This window comes from Ovis aries, chromosome 1, assembly GCF_016772045.2.
Source record: "Ovis aries strain OAR_USU_Benz2616 breed Rambouillet chromosome 1, ARS-UI_Ramb_v3.0, whole genome shotgun sequence".
In the NCBI taxonomy this organism is placed as follows: Eukaryota; Metazoa; Chordata; class Mammalia; order Artiodactyla; family Bovidae; genus Ovis; species Ovis aries.
Window position 1 is genome coordinate 78430578 of NC_056054.1, and position 24077 is coordinate 78454654.

The 24077-nt window shown below is 38.2% G+C and overlaps 1 long non-coding RNA gene across 8 annotated transcripts in view; it reads left to right on the forward strand.

The window, feature by feature from the left end:
• LOC105615111 (uncharacterized) overlaps nt 1-24077 on the forward strand; it is a 95401-nt gene that overhangs the window by 58461 nt on the left and 12863 nt on the right. For 6 of the 8 annotated variants that reach the window (XR_009597001.1, XR_009596992.1, XR_009596995.1 and 3 more), the window contains 2 exons: nt 5417-5466; nt 23039-23094. This is a non-coding gene — a long non-coding RNA (uncharacterized LOC105615111). The remainder of the gene's footprint in view (nt 1-5416; nt 5467-23038; nt 23095-24077) is intronic. The other 2 variants (XR_009597000.1, XR_009596998.1) reach the window with 1 other exon arrangement.

Consider the following 24077-nt stretch of genomic DNA (forward strand, 5'->3'; position numbering starts at 1 on the left):
AAAAGAAAAGTTGGTTTTGTCCTAAATATCCTCTCTGGGGCCCATTATGCATAATAAGGGGCCACAGCCCATTTGCAAGGCCTCTGAATGAACTCCATTCATTCTGTACTTGGAAATGTTTCTTCAGCCACGAAGAGAAACAATAGTTATAACCTAATTTCTTTGGCACCAATATCAGCAGAGGAAAAACCATTATGTAAACTCTAGTAACTTCTGTCGGTGATTATGTAATTCTGTATTCATTGATCATATTTGTGTATTCAAATAAGCGCTTTTTAAAAAAGATTATAGAGCAGTTTGGTAATGCTATAATATCACATTTCATGTATTGAGCCACATCTTAAAAATGGAGTGCTTCAAAGTAATTTGCTTATTATAGTTATTAAAGTTTATAAACAAAACAAAACAAAACACAGTAACATACACCCTAAGGCTTTCAGGGGAAAGCTTTTGTATTTTTAATTACTGTGTTTTAAAATCCAATAAGAATTCAAACTACAATTTTGTCAAGAAAATCCATTCATCAGTTTCCACATTTACCTGTAAAAGTCAGTGAAAGATAACATATTGGAAATAGTAGTCGTGGAGTGGTGCCTGTTAATACCATTTCCAAGTGACTCTAGAGTGAGCTATCTGAAGCGCAAGTCTGATCTGAGCATGTCATTCCTTGCTCAGTACCCTTTTGGACTTCCCATTGCCCATGAAGGGAAGGCCCACATTGCACATGACTTTGCAGCTTCCGGCTTTTGCCTACCTGCCTTATCAGCCTCTCTCATCATCCTTCCCTCAGTGAACTCTCTTTGGTGGGCCTGGCTCTTCCACGTGATGTTGCTTCTGCCTGTTCTTGCCTGAAATTCTTCCCTCCCAACCTGGTTTCCTCACTTTAATCTGACTAACCTTTACTAACCTTTGAAGTCTAGAGCCCATGCTCTGCAGATTCCCAATCACTGGACCAACAGAGAAGTCCCTGGAACCGGATTGTGAAGGACTTTCTAAACTGTGCTTTCAAGAGTTTGAACAGGAAAATGATATCAGCTTTATGTTTTAAAAGTTTGAAGGATGGTTTGAGCCTTCAAAGAAGGTTTAACATACCCACATAAATTAATGGTCACCGAGCTGGGAAAGATTGAAGGCAGGAGGAGAAGGGGATGACAGAGGATGAGATGGTTGGATGGTATCACTGACTCAATGGACATGAGTTTGGGTAGACTCCAGGAGCTGGTGATGGACAGGGAGGCCTGGTGTGCTGCAGACCATGGGGTCACAAAGAGTCAAACACGACTGAATGACTGAACTGAAGTGAAACTGAGCTAGGAAATAGCACACTAGTCCTTTTGATGATCCCATTTTCCATGTCACCCAAGCCCTGTGAAAAATCACTTGCTCTGATTGCATTCTTGGAGACCCTGCTAATGCATACTGAAAAATTGGTAGCTGTCAGTATTTGGCATTATGTTGTCATTTACTTGGTGAGTGATATTAAATGTTAAAACTCAAATACCATTGAATTATATAATAATATATAGGGAAGTAGTGTTCAGAGTGCACACTCTAGAGAGATTTGGTTTAAAATTCTTACTATGCCACTTACTAGCTGTAACAGATGTGAAAAACTATTTAGACAATTTATTTAGCAAAATAAAGTCCAAATGAGGGATGGGAAGACTCGGGCAACGTTGACAGACCATAAAGCAATTTGCCAAGCATGATATTTCTTTGAATTTGAGAGAGTCATTTAAAAATCCAAGTGAATCTTGGGCTTCCCTGATGGCTCAGTGGTAAAGAATCTGCCTGCCAATGCAGGGGATATGGGTCTGCTCCCTAGTCCTGGGATCCCCCAGGTCGCAGAGCAACTAAGCCTGTGCCACAACCTATTAAGCCTGTGCTCTAGAGCCCTGGAACCACAACTTCTGAGCCCACACACTGCAACTACTGAAACCTGAGCACCCTAGAGCCTGTGCCCTACAACAGAGAAGCTACCACAATAAGTCCGTGCACCGCCACTGGAGAGTAGGCCCCGCTTGCTACAACTAGAGAAATGCCTACGCAGCAGTGACGATGCAGCACAGCCAAAAATGAACAAATACAATTCTTTTAAAAAAAAAAAACCCAAGTGATTCTTGCCTTCTCTTCTAACACGTTTCTGTTTGTTTTAAGGTAAAAAGTATTTTTAAGTTGGGCAAAGGGATTAAGTTGGTTGGTCATTATTATGCTCAAATTTTCTGCACAGTTATTTCTCCAAAAAAGCACACTATGTTTATCTTACGGCTTGAAGCACCCCTCTGGTACAAAAGCATGTGAAAAACATACTAGGAATTATCAGAAATGTAATGATAAACTCATCAGAGCAGAAGTTCTACATTAATCTTTAGCCATTGATCTACAGTGTTCAAGGTGAGTTAAAAAAAAAAAAATCCAGCTCAATATTGTTACATTTGTTACAGTTCAGTGTGTTACATCATTCCCCTCTTTCACCATCTCTAAAACCAGATTATTCTGACTTTCCTGGCTTCACCATTGTCCCAGTTACTTTTACAGAAATCTCAGGAAGCACACCAGCTTATCTCTCTTGTCTCCCCCTAGATATTTTAGCTAAACATTTTAGTCTTCCTCCACAGAATCCACATTGAACATGTAATTATTTTTCTCACTGCCTTTTTTCCCCCATTAATGTTCTGCTGTCAGCTGTTCTGTTTTTATTATTATTAGTTGTTGCCTGGACCATCACTTGCTTTGTGGACAGGTTTCCTCCATGCATCCTCTTTCCCCTTTCATTTAGCCTATGTATACAATTCCTTCATTTTTCTCATGATAAATACAAAATTAAATATTTTCAAGACAAGCCATTCCCACCATATTATGTTGACCTTCCTTTCCAACCTAACCTTTCCCTACTTTTTATACGGTCCGTATTCTATGGCCAAACTGGACTGTCCACTCCTCGCCAACCACCCTCAAGCTTTTTTTATCTCCTAACCTCATCATCAGCTATTCCCACTGTGTCTCACTTTTGTGTCCATTTTCAGAGCCTGTCTGAAAGTCTTTCTCCACCATAAATCCTTAAATGATCGTTTCAACTGAAGGTATAGGTTTTCTTTCTCCTTTTGTTTATTCATTCATGGAACAAATATTTATCAAATATCTAATATGTATCAAATGGGAAAAGTTCTGGGACTTTTAACAATGACCTGGGACAGAATTGGAACCCACCCTAGTGGGGGTTTTAATCTAACATAAAAGAAAACTTGATAACTTTTTTCAAGTGTCATGGGTTTTACAAGATGTGCAGCATGTTTAAAAGTGTATAACTTAAGCTGAGGGTCAACTATGGCTTCTCTGAGGTGAGGTGCAGAAAGAGATCTGGAAAATGAAGATGTAGCTAGGCAGAGTGGGGGGGGGATTGAAGAAATCTGGGGACATGACAGTGTTCTAGGCCAAGCAAACTGCACTCGCGAAGCCATGAAGTGGGAGTGAGCATGGCATGATTGAAGGACTGAGAAAAGGCCAGTTTGAATAGCCAGATGGATGTAATATGAACCGTGGGACAGGGGAAACTGAGACATTAGCTGATTCATATCTGTTCTTAAGTCTTCTTTTGTCTTTATGTCACTTTTTCATATTTCTACCTCAGTTAAGAGAGACTCATTCATGGAGCAATGGCTAAAGCTCTGCCTCTTTGCTCCTCCTAGTCATAGTCCAAGTATCATACGACCTGCACCTTGGAAAGATAACCTACCATGAGCTGGAGTCTAGTCCTAAGTAGTACAGGTTAAGAATCTCAAGTTGACTCACTAAATCTTGCTTATTAACCAAAGAAATATGGTTTATGCATTATAATAATGTGAATTTATCCAATTATTATTTTTAATCAATAGGATGTATTCATATCAAAGAGATTTTACTGTACTGCTGCTGCTACTGCTAAGTCGCTTCAGTCGTGTCCGACTCTGTGAGACCCCATAGACGGCAGCCTATCAGGCTCCCTTGTCCTTGGGATTCTCCAGGCAAGAACACTGGAGTGGGTTGCCATTTCCTTCTCCAATGCATGAAAGTGAAAAATGAAAGTGAAGTCGCTCAGTCGTGTCTGACTCTGTGCAACCCCATGGACTGCAGCCCACCAGGCTCCTCCATCCATGGGGTTTTCCAGGCAAGAGTACTGGAGTGGGGTGCCATTGCCTTCTCTAGCATACTATATATAGTCATTGCCCTCTGCTCTTCCCCAAGAGCGTATTGGACACCTTCCTACACGAGGGGCTCATCTTCCAGTGTCATAACTTTTTGCCTTTTCATACTGGTCATGGGATTCTGGTGGCAAGAATACTGGAGTTGTTTGCCGTTGCCTCTTCGAGTGGTTCACGTTTTGTCAGGACTCTCCACGATGACCTTTCCATCTTGGCTGGCCCTGCACAGTGTGGCTCATAGCTTCACTGATTTATGCAAGCCCCTTCACCAGGACAAGGCTGTGACCCATAAAGGGAACAGAACTAGAAGGTGCACCCATTCCTCTGTAGGGTATGGTCCAGAATTTCCATGTATCACTTCTCATGTACCTTTAGCCAGAGTTTAGTCAACTGGTCACATGTGGCTGGAAAATATACTGGAGCATGTGGTCTGTAGCTGAAACTTGTAAGATTTTACTGCTAAAGGAATTGGACTTTTGAAGGACAACTAATAATCTTAGTCATTGTCCCCTTTTATCAGGAAAGTAATTCTCTGAGCACCTTCATTCCTCTTTTACCTCCCAGCAAATTTCTGTTTAGGCCGGAATTGGGTCGTATGGTCACCTCTAGAGACAAGGAAGCTGAAGAAACAGGAAACAGGTTTTACATGATTGGCTTTGACCAAAGGCTCCCTAAGTTTCTTGGTTCACAGCTCCCTTGGGAGCTCAGTAAATATTTTCATGGTGCCAAGTGAAAGTCGCTTAGTCGTGTCTGACTCTTTATGACCCCGTGGACTTTAGTCCATGGAATTCTCCAGGCCAGAATACTGGAGTGGGTAGCCTTTCCCTTCTCCGGGAAATCTTCCCAACCCAGAGATCAAATCCAGGTATCCTGCATTGCAGGCAGATTCTTTACCAGCTGAGCCACCAGGGAAGCCCAAGAATACTGGGGTGGGTAACCTACCCCTTTTCCAGCATATCTTCCCAACCCAGGAATTGAAACAGGGTCTCTGCATTGCAGATGGATTTTTTACCAACTGAGCTATCAGGGAAGCCCCAAGAAATACATAATAATTCTGTTTACAACTTAGTAGCCATTTGAATAAATCATGCACATAAATTGAAAGAACAATAATAGCCATTGTTATTAATGAGAATTCTGTATTGGGTACTCCATAACTTCTCAAACACTGGAATCACAGTGGACACTGCCATTTCTCATTCTACATGCATTTCATGCCATACTTTCTTTTTCAGTCAGCAACCACTGAAAATCCAGTTTTGCAGTGATATGGCATAGTCTAAAGGTATGTGGTAATCTCGTGTGAAAACTGTACCTTAAGCTATTAGTGCATGCTGTCCAACAGATACTGAGCTCCACTGTGTTTCCCTTGAAAATGAAAATATGCTGTGGCCTCCAGTGAGTTTACTCCAGTGTCCTTGGAAACTGGGCATACACTTTGGGAATCACAGATTTAAACTAATCATGACCCATTATGTGAAGCTGAACATATTGCTCCCCATGCAAGAATCAGTTTTCTTTTAGAGAAAAAGAAGGGACAATGGAAATTGTTTAGGAAACTAACAATTGCTTCCTCAGTCTGCCCCAGCCTGACTATGTACTCTTTTAGAAGAGAGGCCATGGCTGCTTTTAACTGCTGTTTTGTGTTTAGCATGGTTCTTGCTACTTAGAAGGAGCTCAATGCACATTTATTAAATGAATGGAGAAATGAAGACCATGTGGTTAACAGTATGGTTGATTCTACTAATCACAGAATGCCAGAGTTTAGGAAATATGTTCCCTATACAATGAGTCTCTATGTGAATTCAAGGGCATGGACTTTGGCTTCCTTATTTCTTAGAGCTCAGAATCCAATAATGATTTGGCATATGTAGGTGATAGAGTGTTGGTTGGATGAATGAGTATGTGTCTCAGTGAGAGCTGATTCTGTCTGCAAAACCATTATGAAGGCGTTTCATTACACTGATAATGAAAATGCTTATTAGTGATCTCTCAATATAAATGCCCATGCTGACTGCCAAGAAAGAAAACCACTCCATCTTATCACTATGGATCTAAAGCTTTCTTTTATTACCACAGTTACCACTAGAAAAACTGACAAAAAAGAGAAAAGCAGAACTTTTTTGAGATAGGAGAAGGACTTTTTCTGCAATGGTTTTACATTGTCAGCAGCTAAACTGTTTCACAATTAAGGATCATTACATAAAGACTAGAAAGTGACTTTTTACACAAAAGCCATCAAGCTTTATAAGTATGATAGCTATCTGAGCAAAATTTGTCTTTCTCCTCTTGTCTTCTCAGCTCAAATTTATGTTTCTGTGTTTTCGTGTTTTTGCAACAGAGGAAGCCACTAATGCTTTTTGCCCTTGGTTTCCCTCATAATAAAGTGTATAATTCTGTGACACTCTATAGAAGAATGTGCATACACTGGCATGTTAGAGTTATGTTTACATCTAAAAATTGAATATGGTTATCTTACTTTTCTAGTAGTATATTTAGAAAGTTATTTATATATCTGTCTCTATCACTAAATCAAAAGTGTTTTGAAGGCAGGGTCTATGTCCTTTTCATTTTCTATCTGGGGCTTCCCTGGTGGCTCAGACCATGAAGAATCCACCTGCAATGCAGGAGACCTAGGTTCAATCCCTGTGTTGGGAAGATCCTTTGGAAAAGGGAATGGCAACCCTTTTAATTGGAAGAATGTTGTGCTGCTATTTAGTCACTAAGTCAAGTCTGACTCTTGCGACTGCTTTGTCCATGGGAATTCCCAGGCAAGAATATTGCAGTGGGTTGCCATTTCAGGATCAAACCCACATCTCCTGCACTGGCAGGTGGTTTTTTTAAAAACACTGAGCCACCTGGGAAGAACTAATAGAAAAACATTAGCAAACAAACAGAATAAATAAGTAAAATATTCAGAGGAGCCTGGCGGGCTACAGCCCATGGGGTCACAAAAGAGTCAGACATGACTTAGTGACTAAACAGCAGTGCAGTATTCCCTTCTACAAGGGATCTTCCCAACCCAGGGATTGAACCCAGGTCTCCTGCATTGCAGGTGGATTCTTTACCACCTGAGCCACCAGGGAAACCCATTTTAAAATATGTTAATTAATTATTTCTTTCATAGTAAAAACTCAAGATTTGGTATCCAACATTAAAGATAATTATATTTTTCCATTTACAAAGCAATGAAAGTAAGTTCTGATTTCCCATAGTTTATAGGAATACTGAAGGAATTAAAGTAGAGATGATTTTGGCTCTCACAAAATAAACACACAGTGAGTACTTAACAAAACACTGCAAGGGAACACTTCATTCAAAGATGAGCTCAAAGGACAGAAATAGTGTGGATCTAACAGAAGCAGAAGATATTAAGAAGAGGTAGCAAGAATACACAGAAGAACTATATAAAAAGGATCTTCACGACCCAGATAATCACAATGGTATGATCATTCACCTAGAGCCAGACATCCTAGAATGCAAAGTCAAGGGGGCCTTAGGAAGCATCATTAGGAACAAAGCCAGTGGAGATGATGGAATTCCAGTTGAGCTATTTCAAATCCTGAAAGATGATGCTGTGAAACTGGTGTAGTCAGTATGCTAGCAAATTTGGAAAACTCAGCGGTGGCCACAGGACTGGAAAAGGTCAGTTTTCATTCTAATCCCAAAGAAAGGCAATGCCAAAAAATACTCAAACTATCGCATAATTGCACTCATCTCACATGCTAGTAAAGTAATGCTTAAAATTCTCCAAGCCAGGCTTCAGCAAGACATGAACTGTCAACTTCCAGATGTTCAAGCTGGTTTTAGAAAAGGCAGAGGATCCAGAGACCAAATTGCCAATGTCCGCTGGATCATGGAAAAACCAAGAGAGTTCCAGAAAAATATTTATTTCTGCTTTATTGACTATGCCAAAGCCTTTGACTGTGTGGATCATCACAAACTGTGGAGAATTCTTCAAGAGATGGGAATACCAGACCACCTGACCTGCCTCCTGAGAAATCTGTGTGCAGGTCAAGAAGCAACAGTTAGAACTGGGCGTGGAACAACAGACTGGTTCCAAATCAGGAATGGAGTATGTCAAGGCTGTATATTGTCACCATACTTATTTAACTTATATGCAAAATACATCATGAGAAACTGGGCTGAATAAAGCACAAGCTGGAATCAAGATTGCTGGGAGAAATATCAATAACCTCGGATACACAGATGACACCCCCCTTATGGCAGAAAGCAAAGAACTAAAGAGCCTCTTGATGAAAGTGAAAGAGGAGGGTCAAAAAGTTGGCTTAAAGCTCAACATTCAGAAAACTAAAATCATGGCATCTGGTCCCATCACTTCATGGCAAATAGATGGGAAAACAGGGGAAACAGTGGCAGACTTTATTTTTCGGGGCTCCAAAATCACTGCAGATGGTGATTGCAGCCATGGAATTAAAAGACGCTTACTCCTTGGAAGAAAAGTTATGACCAACCTAGACAACATATTCAAAAGCATTACTTTGCCAACAAAGGTCCATCTAGTCAAGGCTATGGTTTTTCCAGTAGTCATGTATGGATGTGAGAGTTGGACTATAAAGAAAGCTGAGCACCAAAGAACTGATGCTTTTGAACTGTGGTGTTGGAGAAGACTCTTGAGAGTCCCTTGGTCTGCAAGATCTAACCAGTCCATCCTAAAGGAAATCAGTCCTGAATATTCATTGGAAGGACTGATATTGAGGCTGAAACTCCAGTACTTTGGCCACCTGATGTGAAGAACTGACTCCTTTGAAAAGACTCTGATGCTGGGAAAGACTGAAGGCAGGAGGAGAAGGGAATGACAGAGGATAAGATGGTTGGATGGCATCACTGACTCAATGGACATGAGTCTGAGTAAACTGGGAGTTGGTGATGGACAGGGAGGCCTGGTGTGCTGCAGTCCATGGGGTCGCAAAGAGTCAGACAAGACTGAGTGAATGAACTGAACTGAACTGAACTGAACATTTCCTAGATGTAGGTCAGTGTCCAGGCATCAGACTCATGTTGCAGTTAATTTTATATTCCTAAACTTATATTTTAAATGCATTTAAAGAATTTTTTCTGAGCACAAATGAAATACATGTGCTGGTTGCAAACAATTAAATCCTTAGAAAAATATTTAACAAAAATATCAAAGATGAGCTCTGTTGATACTTCAAAGTAATTCCTAAAATTTTTTCTGTGGATTTATACATATGCAGAGTACATCATGAGAAACACTGGGCTGGAAGAAGCACAAGCTGGAATCAAGATTGCCGGGAGAAATCTCAATCACCTCAGATATGCAGATGACACCACCTTATGGCAGAAAGTGAAGAGGAACTCAAAAGCCTCTTGATGAAAGTGAAAGAGGAGAGTGAAAAAGTTGGCTTAAAGCTCAACATTCAGAAAATAAAGATCATGGCATCTGGTCCCATCACTTTATGGGAAATAGATGGGGAAACAGTGGAAACAGTGTCAGACTTTATTTTGGGGGGCTCCAAAATCACTGCAGATGGTGACTGCAGCCATGAAATTAAAAGACGCTTACTCCTTGGAAAAAAAGTTATGAGCAACCTAGATAGCATATTGAAAAGCAGAAACATTACTTTGCTGACTAAGGTCTGTCTAGTCAAGGCTATGGTTTTTTCAGTGGTCATGTATGGATGTGAACGTTGGACTGTGAAGAAGGCTGAGCACTGAAGAATTGATGCTTTTGAACTGTGGTGTTGGAGAAGACTCTTGAGAGTCCCTTGGACTGCAAGGAGATCCAACCAGTCCATTCTGAAGGAGATCAGCCCTGGGATTCCTTTGGAGGGAATGATGCTAAAGCTGAAACTCCAGTACTTTGGCCACCTCATGCGACGAGTTGACTCATTGGAAAAGACTCTGATGCTGGGAGGGATTGGGGGCAGGAGGAGAAGGGGACAACAGAGGATGAGGTGGCTGGATGGCATCACTGGTTCAATAGATGTGAGTCTGAGTGAACTCCGGGAGTTGCTGATGGACAGGGAGGCCTGGTGTGCTGTGATTCATGGGGTCGCAAAGAGTCGGACATGACTGAGCGACTGAACTGAACTGAACTGAATATTGTCACAAAAGCATAATAATAATATTTTTACAATTTGAGGAGCAACTGTTTAAATGAAATTGAATTATACTGTGCACCCTATTTTGCAATTTCTTTTTTTTCATGTAATGTATCTAAACTTTCAAGTGTAAAAGATCTTTCAACTAGTAAATATAAATTTCCCTCATTCTGTGTAATTGCTAGATCTTGTGTTTAGATAGTCATAGAAACCTGTACTCTTACTTTGAATTACTTATTGCAGTTGTGAGTTGAATTATTATTTATGAAATTGTAGGGTTTTTTTCCTGTCTCCCTAAGCAAGTTGTACATTCCGTGCCTAACACACAGTACCTGAAACACTCACACATAACGTCAATAGATGCTATGAATGATGTATGAATGGGTGAACGGTGAGCTTCTGTCCCAGGACTCTCTTTACAAAACCTGTGCTCTTGCCACATTTCATGCAGCCTCCCCTTCGTGGTTCTTGTAAATGTTTTGAGAATTTTCCTTTTCTCGTTATTTATGCTTACATTAGTTTTAGCTTTGTTGAGTATGTTGTAGGTAAATGTGCAGACAGAGAAATAAGTATTTTAGATATTCAGAAGTATAGGAATAATAATTACACAATGATAAATCTAATCGCCATTTTAAACCACTAAAGTCATTGGAGCTTGTGTGTGTGTGTGCGCTAAGTCACTTCAGTCCTGTCCAACTCTTTGTGACCTATGGACTGTAGCCCGCCAGGCTCCTCTGTCCATGGGGTTCTCCAGGCAAGAATACCGGAGTAGGTTGCCATGCCCTCCTGCAGGGGATCTTCTGGACTGAGAGATCGAACAAGCCTCTCTTTACTCTCCTGCATTGCAAGTGGGTTCTTTGCCACTAGAGCCACCTGGGAAGCCCCCATTGGAGCTTACTACTTTTCAGAATTAAAAAGACAATAATAAACATTCACAAAGCAGCTTTAGTTCACTTTTCTGACATATTTCTTGGTCCAGTCTCATTACTCATTCAAGAAGAAAAAGTTTCTAAACTAAAATAGTTATATAAATTAAATGATAAATGGCAGAGACTGATAGTTATCCCCCAATAGTTGTTCCCAGAGTTGTAGAAGATCAGATTTGTGACCATTTGCAATGGACATTTTATTTCCAGCTTGCAACCAGGCGTGGCCAGCAGCATACAAATGGAAATGTCTTTTGGCAGTTTTTAAATTGATTAATTAATTAATTATTGGCTGCACTGGGCCTTCGTTGCTGTACACAGGCTTTCTCTAGTTGCAGAGAGCAGGGCTTAACTAACTCTCCAGTTGCAGTGCACAGGCTTCTCATTGCAGTGACTTGTTGCAGAGCACAGTCTCTTAAGTGCATGGGCTTCAGTAGTTGCAGCATGCAGGCTCAATAGTTGTGGCTTTCTGGCTTTAGAGCGCAAGCCCAGCAGTTGGGGCACACAGGCTGCGGCATGTAGAATTTTCCTGGAGCAGGGATGGAACCCATGTCCCCTGGGTTGGCAGGCAGATTCTTTATCCACTGCATCACCAGGGAAGTTCCTCTTGTGGCAGTTTTCATGAACATTCTTCAGGAGAGAGCACGATATAGGCCCCTTTACTCTTGTCCCCTGAGCCTTTCCCTGTTTGCTCCACTGGAATATGATGCTGCCATCTTAGACCATGAGGTTGAAGCCCTGCAGTTCAGAATATCAAGATGAATGACTCCTGAGTTCTTGGCAATATGGGTCACAATGCCAGTGATGAACCACTTCCTGGAATTTTCTATGAGACAAAAACGAATTTCTCTCCTTATTAAGCTATTGTTTCTGTCATTTATTCCCAAAGCTAATCTAAGCTAATAGAGATGTTGAATCTGGAATTTCTAAAAAAGTTCCAATTTTATGACTTGTTATTTGACATGTATATAGAGCCCCTACCAAAAGCATTTCACCAAAGGAACTATATGTGGCATTACTCTTTATTTATTAAAAAATAATAATAAGGGCTAGAAAAGTTTCAGTTAAGATTCCAGATCCATTGTGCTTCATAAGAGACTGCATTTATATGCTAATTGACAAATAGTAAAATAGAATACAAGGTCAGTAATAGCATGCCCTTGTATACAGCTCTGTTATTTGTTTCAAGATATTAATCTCATCTAATTCCTCAAAACCACTCGTAAAGTAGATGCACAGATGATAAAACTGAACCCCAGGAAGCATCACCTGTACGAGGTAACAGGACTAGAGAGTGGACTCGTTTCTGGGTTTTAGTTCTTTATGCTTTTTATCATATTGTTTATCAATCTTGTCAAGCCTCATCATAAAGTATATTACTTTGCATTTTATTAATCAAGTTTGATAAATAATCTTTTTCATTTTCATTGCAGACTATAGGATGTCCTTTTCACATCCATATCTGCACAACTGAGAGGACAGTGTGAGCATTAGAAAAGATTTTTGTGTATTAGTAAGGTAGTTTCTCTCTCCCTTTGGGAAGGAGATATTGGAAGAAAGAGTAAATAAAGGATATATCTGATCTAAAACACTCTCTTGGTTCAAGAAAACAGTAGTACCAATTACCTATACTCTTGACCTAGCTAATGGGTAATGATGTATCATTTCCAATCTTCAAAAAAAATCAAGGAATTCTTTCATTGACCAAAGCAATATGAGTCTGATTGAAAAATCCACATGCAAAAAAAAAAAAAAAAAACCAGTTGCTGATTGCAGCTTCATAGTTAGGTCAAGCTGAATTTTTTAGTGTGTAGTTTGCATTTGGGTTCATGCCCCAGTGAACTTAAATTTCAGTATTATTCAGTTTCCTGACACAACCTTAGTGAACAATATTTTGCTCCACTTCCTATGTTATTGTTTAGGTAACTGCTCCATACTGCTTTTGCTGTAGCCTTAGCTTATCAGAAGGATAATCTATGTTTTAAAATAATATGACCTTGACCACTTCTCCAGTGCATTTTAAAAAGAAACCATTTTGAGGGGGTCTCTAATAGTTTCTTTCTTAGTTTGTCTGATTTTCTTATTGCATAGTTTGCTCCTTTTTGCTTGTGTGGAATAGGGACTGAATGTTGATTACTGCGAGTTTGGATTCCTTCCAGGCATTAATTCTGGGACAAGTTCTCAGTCTGCTGGCACCAAAACCTACCTCTTGTGCTGTCCTACCCTTTCCTACCCACAATATGACATAACGCCCACTCTTTTCCCACCATGTAATAGCAAGGATGGGAGCTCTTTTAAGAATATCTGTAAATTTAAGTACTCACAGATTTCTGAGTAAATATAAATAAGGCCCAGGGAACTTCTTAAGGGTAATAAAACTAGTTGCTGTGCTATTTTTTTTTAAGGAAATGTTTTAAACCACTTCCTGGCAGTTCCATCATTAGAGTTGCCTCTAACTGAATGTTCTTTAATAGCCAGTTCTTATACAACTTCCTTTTCCTCTTTTACAGCATGTAACATTCTGCTTAAATGACTTTTCCTGGTATAAATTACATTTGCTTTTCAGAGGATTGAGAGATGTAACTTATTGTAGCCCCCCACTCTTTTGCTACATCACACTACTGACTTGAGAGTTCAGATTCCTAGTGTTTTCACTTTCATATTTCCAAGCTATGATAACCTGAGTGTCGTAAAGCTTTGAAATGAAAGTTTGAAGTCCTGAATGTTACCAGATAACCTTTGGCCAATCAGTGACCTCTACATTTTTCATTAGTAAACAATATATGTAATAACTAGTAGCCAATTGGTCTATATGTTTGTTTGGGCTTGTCTAACTAAAATCAGATAAACAGTAATTAAGTTCTAGCAATTAATGCTAAAAGAATTACAAAAGAAGGGATTTTCATCATTCAATTGACTTGGATTAAAGAAAAAGGAAGAACTATTCATGTGATAATGTTAGAAAAACATTATCACATGAATAGTTCAAAAAACCAGCAACCTTTTCACTATTATATTTTTTCCAAAATGTACCTCCAGAATTACAGTGATTTTTCAACAGTTCTAAGAAAGTAGGCAAAATAAAGTCATAATTATATTTAATTTGTTAAAAACCAAAAGTAAAATATCCTTTTTTATGAACTCTGATTCTTTCCCTGCTTTGCAGACTCAACTTCATTAGGCATAAAAACTCCTGCAATTAATTCATAATCCAACAGTTTCTACCTTCTCTGAACTGTTATGTACCTCATGTATCTTATGACATTCATTTTAATCCTTCCTTATATGCAATGTTGTAATTATTCTCTAGAATTAAAAAAAAAATGCTTTCCATCCTCTAAAGTGAATTGTAATTTGTTGGAAAAAAAACACTGTACAGTATCATTTACAAACTTTTATCTATTAACACAGAATAAATTTCAATAGATAAACTATGGCTTAACAAGCTCTATAGTTCCTTGGCACTGGAATGTATAAACACAATTGTTGGGGCAATTCATATTAGTCTGTAAAGTAATTCATATTACTGTGAAGTAAATAAGAAAGTTATGATCAGTATCTCAAAATTATTTACTATTTCCTTCAAAAACAAATTTTGTCTTGACAAGCGTAACATTCCATATAATCTACTATAGATCCAAAGCATAAGAATCTTTGAATTATGGAGAGGGAGATAATAACTAAAGCTTTACAATCTTAATATTTTGCATTTTATAATGTTCTATATTTTTCAGAATGTTTTCATGTATCTCATGGAGGTAGACACAAAACATACTTCAGTGCTACAATATATCATTTAATAATGAATATTAGGTTTTAGTTAAAATCCCTTAAGAGACAGTATAGAATGGTGGAAAATTAGAATCAAAATGCCTGAGTTTAAATCCTAGTTCTGATACAAGCTGTGCAACCTTTGTTAAATGATTTAACCTCTCTGTATCTCATCTATAAAATATATATAATTATAATAATTGGTTGTAATAATTGGATTAATATAAAAAAACACTTAGAATCATGCTTAGAACTTAAATATAATTAAATAAGTATTTTCTTTTAATTACTATTTGGAAAAAATTTTTAATGTATTATAGGAGGGGGTGACAAAGGATGAGATGGATGGCATCACCGATTCAATGGACATGAACTTGGGCAAACTCTGGGGGATGGTGAAGGACAGGGAAGCCTGGCGTGTTATATCCCATGTGATCTCAAGAGTTGAACATGACTTGGCAATTGAACAAGAACAACATTTCTAAAACAGTTGAATTCAGATTCTTTGCTATAAATTTTATATAAAAATAGATCAGCTGTAGTTGATAAAATGATTTCATTTCTCTAACTACAATGTGAGAAACATAGTTTTAATCACAGTGCCTTAAGCTTTTCTATAAACTATTCTTCACTAAGCATATGGGAATATTTTTACTATATAGTTCACTTTCTATAGCTGTATAAATATTTACTGGAATGTATTCAAATTTGATCTCTTGTTTTACTTGCTAAACTGTCTTGGGCAAGATTTTATTTGTCAGTTGAAATCTATAGAAGTAAATATATACATATGTATGTGTATATATACATATCTATATGTACACGTGTATATACCATATATATATATATATACCATAAAAATTATGTTTTAGAAAAGGTATGAAATCTCTCCAATGCCACACTGTTCCTCCCAAAATTATCCTTATAATTCCATTCTCCAGAGGTTTGTTACATATTCTCCATGGTTTTTATATAAGCATGTGATATGTCTATATGCATGCACACATGATGCTTTTTTTCCCATAAAATAAGGATTATCCATTTGTAATAGGCTTTATGTTCTCATGTGTTTTTTCTTAATATACCACATACATCTTACTATATTAATCCATATGGATTTACCTTCGTTCTTTCCTTTTCATTTTTTGGTTAAAATTCAGAAGCATGTAAAGACATGTACAATTATGTATGTAAATAAATATATGCATAGTGAGCATCCAGACATCCACTACTCAGCTTGAGAGAAAACATTGCCAGTACATTGGAAATCCTATCAATGCCTTTTAAATGGTTGTGATGGTTTTATGTCTCTGTGTGTGCACTCAGTTGTGTCAAGACTCTGACCCCATGGACTGTAGCCCACCAGGCTCCTCTGTGCATGGAATTCTCCAGGCAAGAATATTAGAGTGATTTGCCATTCCCTATTCCAGGGGATCTTCCCAACCCAGGGATAGAACCCAGGTCTCTTGCATTGCAGGCAGATTCTTACCGTCTGAGCTACCAGGGAAGCCTGGTTTCCTGTCTACCCCTTCATTATCAATAGGTACCCATTATCAGAATGTCTACCCATTCACTTATCAGTAGATATATAAGCTGTTTTAAATTTCTGCTGTTACTAACGTTGTTGAAATAACCACATTCTATTTTATTTTTACATTCTCATGAAATCATATCTATAGGTTGAATTCCTAGAAGTGGGATTACTAGGTAACCGGAAATGTACTTTTCAGATTTTAATAAGGAAAATTCATTTTTCAAAAATTTGCACAAATTTATATTTTCAAAAACTTTACAGCATATTTTACCATACCTCACACTTGTCTAACAGTTATTGATAGTCAACCTTTAAAATTTTTCTAATCTGATTAGAAAAATATCATATTTCTTTTAATTTACATGTTTTAACTGATGAAGTTCAGCAGCCTTTTATATGTGTATTTTATTTTTGTACTTCTTTGGTGAATTACCTGTTTATACCCCAGTCCTATCAGTCCATTGATTTGTATGTTTCCTTATTTGTAAGAAATTTTAGTAAAGCAGATATAAATAATCTGTCTGAGTCAGAAGGATTATCTTTGGGGTGTGATTTAAAAGTTTTTTTGTTGTTGTTGTTCATCATTTGAATGCATAAAGGCATATGTGCCTTGAAGCTCAAGAATGAATATTTAATAAACCATCTTTTCACACTTCCATTTTCTCACAATATTTTAACATCTCACAGCAAAGATTATTGAAAGAACACGGTCTACTGAATCTAAAATTGTATTTGCCATTTTGAGTTTCCATTCCTCAACACCCACCTGCATTTTAAGTCATGCATATTTGCACTTAATTATACATCATGAGAAACACTGGGCTGGAAGAGGCACAAGCAGGAATCAAGATTGCTGGGAGAAATATCAATAACCTCAGATATGCAGATGACATCACCCTCATGGCAGAAAGTGAAGAGGAACTAAAAGCCTCTTGATGAAAGTGAAAGTGGAGAGTGAAAAAGTTGGCTTACAGCTTAACATTCAGAAAACCAATATCATGGATCTGGTCCCATCACTTCATGGGAAATAGAAGGAGAAACAGTGGAAACAGTGTCAGACTTTATTTTGGGGGGCACCAAAATCACTGCAGATGTTGACTGCAGGTATGAAATTAAGACACTTACTCCTTGGAAGGAAAGTTATGACCAACCTAGAGAGCATATTCAAAAGCAGAGACATTACTTTGCCAACAAAGGCTATGGTTTTTCCATTGGTCATGTATGGATGTGAGAGTTGGACTGTGAAGAAACCTGAGCGCCGAAGAATTGATGCTTTTGAACTATGGTGTTGGAGAAGACTCCTGAGAGTTCCTTGGACTGCAAGGAGATCCAACCAGTCCATCCTAAAGATCAGTCCTGGGTGTTCATTGGGAGGACTGATGCTGAAGCTGAAACCTCAATACTTTGGCCACGTCATGTGAAGAGTTGACTCATGGGAAAAGACTCTGATGCTGCAAAAGATTGAAGGCAGAAGGAGAAGGGGACTACAGAGGATGAGATGGCTGGATGACATCACCAGCTCAATGGACCTGAGTTTGTGTAAACTCCAGGAGTTGGTGATGGACAGGGAGGCCTGGCGTGCTGCGATTCATGGGGTTGCAAAGAGTCGGACACCACTGAGTGACTGAACTGAACTGATTTTCATTTTCATAGACAGAAGGTTAAAATGCTCATTGTTCAGTTCAGTTCAGTTCAGTCGCTCAGTTGTGTCCAACTCTTTGCGACCCCATGAATCGCATCATGCCAGGCCTCCCTGTCCATCACCATCTCCCGGAGTTCACTCAGACTCATGTCCATCAAGTCCGTGATGCCATCCAGCCATCTCATCCTCTGTCGTCCCCTTCTCCTCCTGCCCCCAATCCCTCCCGGCATCAGAGTCTTTTCCAATGAGTCAACTCTTCACATGAGGTGGCCAAAGTACTGGAGCTTCAGCTTTAGCATCATTCCTTCCAAAGAAATCTCAGGGCTGATCTCCTTCAGAATGGACTGGTTGGATCTCCTTGCAGTCCAAGGGACTCTCAAGAGTCTTCTCCAACACCACAGTTCAAAAGCATCAATTCTTCGGCACTCAGCCTTCTTCACAGTCCAACTCTCACATCCATACATGACCACAGGAAAAACGATAGCCTTGACTAGATGGACCTTTGTTGGCAAAGTAATGTTTCTGCTTTTGAATATACTATCTACGTTGGTCGTAACTTTCCTTCCAAGGAGTAAGTGTCTTTTAATTTCATGGCTGCAGTCACCATCTGCAGTGATTTTGGACCCCCAAAAAATAAAGTCTGACACTGTTTCCACTGTTTTCCCATCTATTTCCCATGAAGTTATGGGACCGGATGCCATGATCTTCATTTTCTGAATGTTGAGCTTTAAGCTAACTTTTCACTCTCCTCTTTCACTTTCATCAAGAGGCTTTTGAGCTCCTCTTCACTTTCTGCCGTAAGGGTGGTGTCATCTGCATATCTGAGGTGATTGATATTTCTCCCAGCAATCTTGATTCCAGCTTGTGTTTCTTCCAGTCCAGCGTTTCTCATAATGTACTCTGCATAGAAGTGAAATAAGCAGGGTGACAATATACAGGCTTGACGTACTCCTTTTCCTATTGGGAACCAGTCTGTTGTTCCATGTCCAGTTCTAACTGTTGCTTCCTGACCTGCATACAGATTTCTCAAGAGGCAGGTCAGATGGTCTGGTATTCCCATCTCTTTCAGAATTTTCCACAGTTTATTGTGTTCCACACAGTCAAAGGCTTTGGCAGTCAGTAAAGCAGAAATAGATGTTTTTCTGGAACTCTCTTGCTTTTTTGTTGATCGATCGGATGTTGGCAATTTGATCTCTGGATCCTCTGCCTTTCTAAAACCAGCTTGAACATCAGGGAGTTCACAGTTCGTATTGCTGAAGCCTGGCTTGGAGAATTTTTAGCATTACTTTACTAGCATGTGAGATGAGTGCAATTGTGCGGTAGTTTGAGCATTCTTTGGCATTGCCTTTCTTTGGAATTGGAATGAAAACTGACCTTTTCCTGTCCTGTGGCCACTGCTGAGTTTTCCAAACTTGCTGGCATATTGAGTGCAGCACTTTCACAGCATCATCTTTCAGGATTTGAAACAACTCAACTGCAATTCCATCACCTCCACTAGCTTTGTTCATATTGTTGGGAAACTTATAGTCTGAATTCTGAACTACTGTGTATAACATAAATAAGCTACAAGGATATATTATAGTACACAGGGCATATAGGCAATATTTTATAATAACCATATGGAGTACAACCTTTAAAAATTATTAATCATCATGTTGTACCACAGAAACTTATATCAACTGTACATCAAGTAACCTCAAAAAAAAAATTGTAGTCTTTGAAGACCATCTTAGAGTTATGTATCTAGCTTTCCAAAGAGGCAATTTATTACTATACCAAATAAATCACTATATAGAAGCTACATTCCTAAGTAAAGGGGAAATTACATTAATTAAAACTTAAGACTTCAAATCACCTTTCTTAAAAGTTCTTATGTACACCTCTAACAACCTCTTGATATGTTATATTTCTGGAGTTCTTCCGTTAAGATAGAAACTTTGGATGTGATGGAAAGGTGATAAATATCTTAGGAAAGCTGACAATATTTAAAAATTACTTAAATACTCTGTTGTTTAGTTGCTCAGTTATGTTCTATTGTTTTGCAACTCCGTGGACTGTAGCTCTCTAGGCTCAACTGTCCATGGGATTTTCTGGGCAAGAATGCTGGAGTAGTTTGCCATTTCCTTTTCTGTGGGATCTTCCTGACCCAAGGATCAAACCTGTGTCTCCTGCATTGCAGCTGGATTCTTTACCACTGGGCCTTTAGGGAAGCCCTTAAATAATCTATTGTTAATATAAATGAATATTGTTCATATAAATGCTCCTGTTGGAAAGGAAACTATGTTTGACTTTATTCTTACAAAAAATTTTAAAAAAGGACACACACACTTTTGCAAAATGTATCAAATTAGAACCATAGATAACTTTCCCCTTCCCTTTCAAAAATTTTTTAATTTTTTAAAATGAAGTATGGTTGATTTATGATGTTGAGCCAATCTGATTACCATTTTACATTTTAAATATATGCATTATATATCTTTGAGAAACAAAAAATCTCTCTTATTGGTAGCCTGTAGATAGAACAGATACTCTGTTATTTGAATTTTTAAAATTTCTAATGATTGAAATTTTATTTTGGCCTACTATCTATAGAAAAAAGAAAGTATAACATGTTGAGAAATAGAAAAAATGTGATTTATAGTTTCTTGAGGTTATAATATGCTTGAAGGTAATTTTTTAAAAAATGTTTTTATATATTTAATGTTTTTAATATGTTAGAAAAGAAGTGTAGTCTCTATTTTTTTTTTACCCTCTGCTAATTGTATTCTGTTTGTTATTTAGTTCATATGCATGAAATAACTAAACCTTGGCAAGAGTTTTTAGCTGGGCTCAGCTTTTTGTAAGCCAAATGATTTTGAAAGAGGATGGGCATTCTTTAGCTCCAAAATGTTGACTCTGGATTCAGCAGCTACTAAGTAATAATAGACTACCCACTGACTTAAAGGTCAGAATCATAGAATGATTAGAACATCATGATTATGTGAAGGAAAAACAGTGCATCATTTAGTGCCAAGTTTGAATTAGATTGTGCTCTGTGACCTACTTTTCTTAGATTCATTTGGTCTCTATGAATAAAACATGTACCAGTATTCTCTGGAAACTACTGGTCATTATTTAAAATTTGAAGGATTTAAAGAAATCATATATTAATGAATCTTACCTTCCTGACAATACTAACGATGGTTAATTTGTCAAAAACTGTATGATAAAAAGAATGGGAAGCCCCAGAAGAACATTATAGTGTACAAAAACTAAGACAAATAATTTTACTGGAAGCCTTGATATAGTCAAGTATTATAAACTTCACTAGTACTTATACAGGTTATACTGGTTATGTTATTTTGTGTGTATACATATACATATATATCCACACAAAATACAATACATATATATATACTAAGTGAATATATAGTTCAAATGCATAAAATTTATCTTTTTAGGATACAATTCAGTGGTTTTTAGTATATTCACAGTTGTACATCCTCACTAGTGTTTAATTTCAGAACACTTTCATCACCCCAGAAAGAAACCCTGTACCATTAACAGTCACTCCCCAAAGCTGATTCTCTGGTGTAAGCCTCTGAATAGACTGACCACGAAAGAGAGAAGACACAAATGCAGGTTTTAAAGGGATAGTAAGAGGATATCATTATCCTTATCATTATTATTATGAACAACTTTGTCAATAAATTTGAAAATTTAGATGGAATGGACAAGTGCCTAGGAAAACATAATTTACTAAAAGCAAAGAAAGAGAAAAAATATGGAAATCTGAAGAATCTTATAACTGATACAGGAAATGAATCCCTCATTTCTGTCAGTGGTAATATCATTTATCTAATACCAAGCCAGAATTAAAGGATGAGACTGCTTCCAGCCTGTGTATTGCCTTTGTAGAAATCAGAAAAAGGCGCTGTTTGCAAGTGTACATGCCAGGAGACAAGATTTTGTGAACCAAGTGTTGGATGTCAGCTCCCATGTGCCCTTGTCAGCTCAGCACACTTGGTAAACATGCTGTACAACTGTATGTGGCAGCCTGGCCTTGGCCTTGTCCCTTTTTTCTCCCTCCCCAACTTAGATTCAGTTAATTTACAAATACTGCCAAGTGCAGTATTTGTATATCTTGGAATTGCTCTCTTCTTTTCCACTCCTTCCGCCAAAGCCTGGCCACCATCATGTCCCACCTTGACTCCTTTCCCCCTCCAATCTATTCTCCATACTACAGTTGAAGGGATCATTTTAAAACAAATCAAATAACATCAATCTCCTGCTTAAATTCTTCAGTGGCTTCCCTTTTCACTAAGAAAAAAATCCAGACTCTTTACTATGAGCCACAGGCTCGGCCTGATCTGATCCAGGCTGTGTTTCTAGCCTCAGCTTGGGCACTCACCACTTTGCCTTCTCTGCTCTAGCCACATTGGTCTTTGTTGTTGTTCAGTTGCTCAGTTGTGTTGACTCTTTACGACCCCATGAACTGCATCACGTCAGGCTTCCCTGTTCTCCACTGTCTTCCAGAGTTTTTGCTCAAGTTCAGGTCCATTGAGTCATGATGCTATCTTATTTCACTAGTCTTATTTCAGTTTAATTAATCTGTAAAGATCTTTCTTGCCTCAGGTTTTTGCATATGCCAGCCCTTCTTTTTGGGGATAGTAGAAATAACTGGTATTTGTTTTGCACTTGCTACATACTAGAGACCATTCTAGGTACCTCCTATATGCATACATTTAATCCTCACAACAGCAGTATGGAATAGGTTCTATCATGTTCCATATTTTACAGATGAGGAGACAAAGACACAGAGAGGTTAAATAAATTGCCCAAATCCCCACAGTTTGTAATTAATGACAACAGGATGAGCTTTTCCACGTGTGTAATGGCAGCCCCTTCTCATCCTCTAGGTCTTGGCATATTGACCCTATCCTTGGGGAAGCTGTCTCTGGCTACAGTATATAAGGTAGGTCTCATTGTAGGTCACCATCTCAGCTGCTAGTCTGTGTACTTCATAGTACACACTATGACTTACTGTTATGGTTTTTATTGTTTTTCCCCTGTCTTTCTCATTAGAATATAAGCTACGCAAGGACAGGAACTTACCTTGGAAACATTAATGTGCTCAATTCTTTAAAATATAAAATAATGAAAGAGAATACTCTTTCAACATCTAGCACATTGCTTTGCCACAATAAACCCTCAGTATATGCTACCAAAGCAATAAGAATAATATATCTTTCCTATTCAGATACTTACCTGCAGAAAATAATTAAATCTTTTACGATTTAAAACTAAGTGAAAAAAAATACTACTGAAATTACTCCTCAGCCAATTTAGGTGTTTCCAGAAAAAATCCTGCCTATGTTCAACTTACTGTAAGGATAGCCAGATAGTAAGGAATGTGTCTATGTTGTCTTTTCATAAAAAGTTACTGTGAGGTTTTTTCTGATTCTGGACTAGATTCAATGGTGTTAGTAGTGATCGTTATTTCACTTAGGAAATATATCTAGTATTTTGCTTTTGGTTGAGTGACTTAATTTAATCTGATGTTCAGTCAGATTTCTTATCCAAAGTGGCAGAAATTAACTGACTAGTTGAAGCAAAGGGGATTTATTGAAAGGACATCAGGCTCACAGGACGAATAGAAGACTAGAGAATGGGAAGCTTGTAAATAGAAACCAAAAGGCCACTAGAGTTGAAAAGCCAGGAGCAGACCCACAGTCACTGCTTTATCACTGGGTGGGCTGATCAGGGTGCCACCTCAATACTGCCCTTGACCCCTGTCCTTACATTGCTCATGAAATACAGAATACCATGATAATGCATTGGATTAACCTCGTTCATGTGCCAGGTTGCCCAAGTCTCAGATCTGACATTTAAACTGCCCACAGTTAATTTCCCAGAAGGAAACTGGAGATGTAAATGCTGGGAAGACAAAACCAAGAA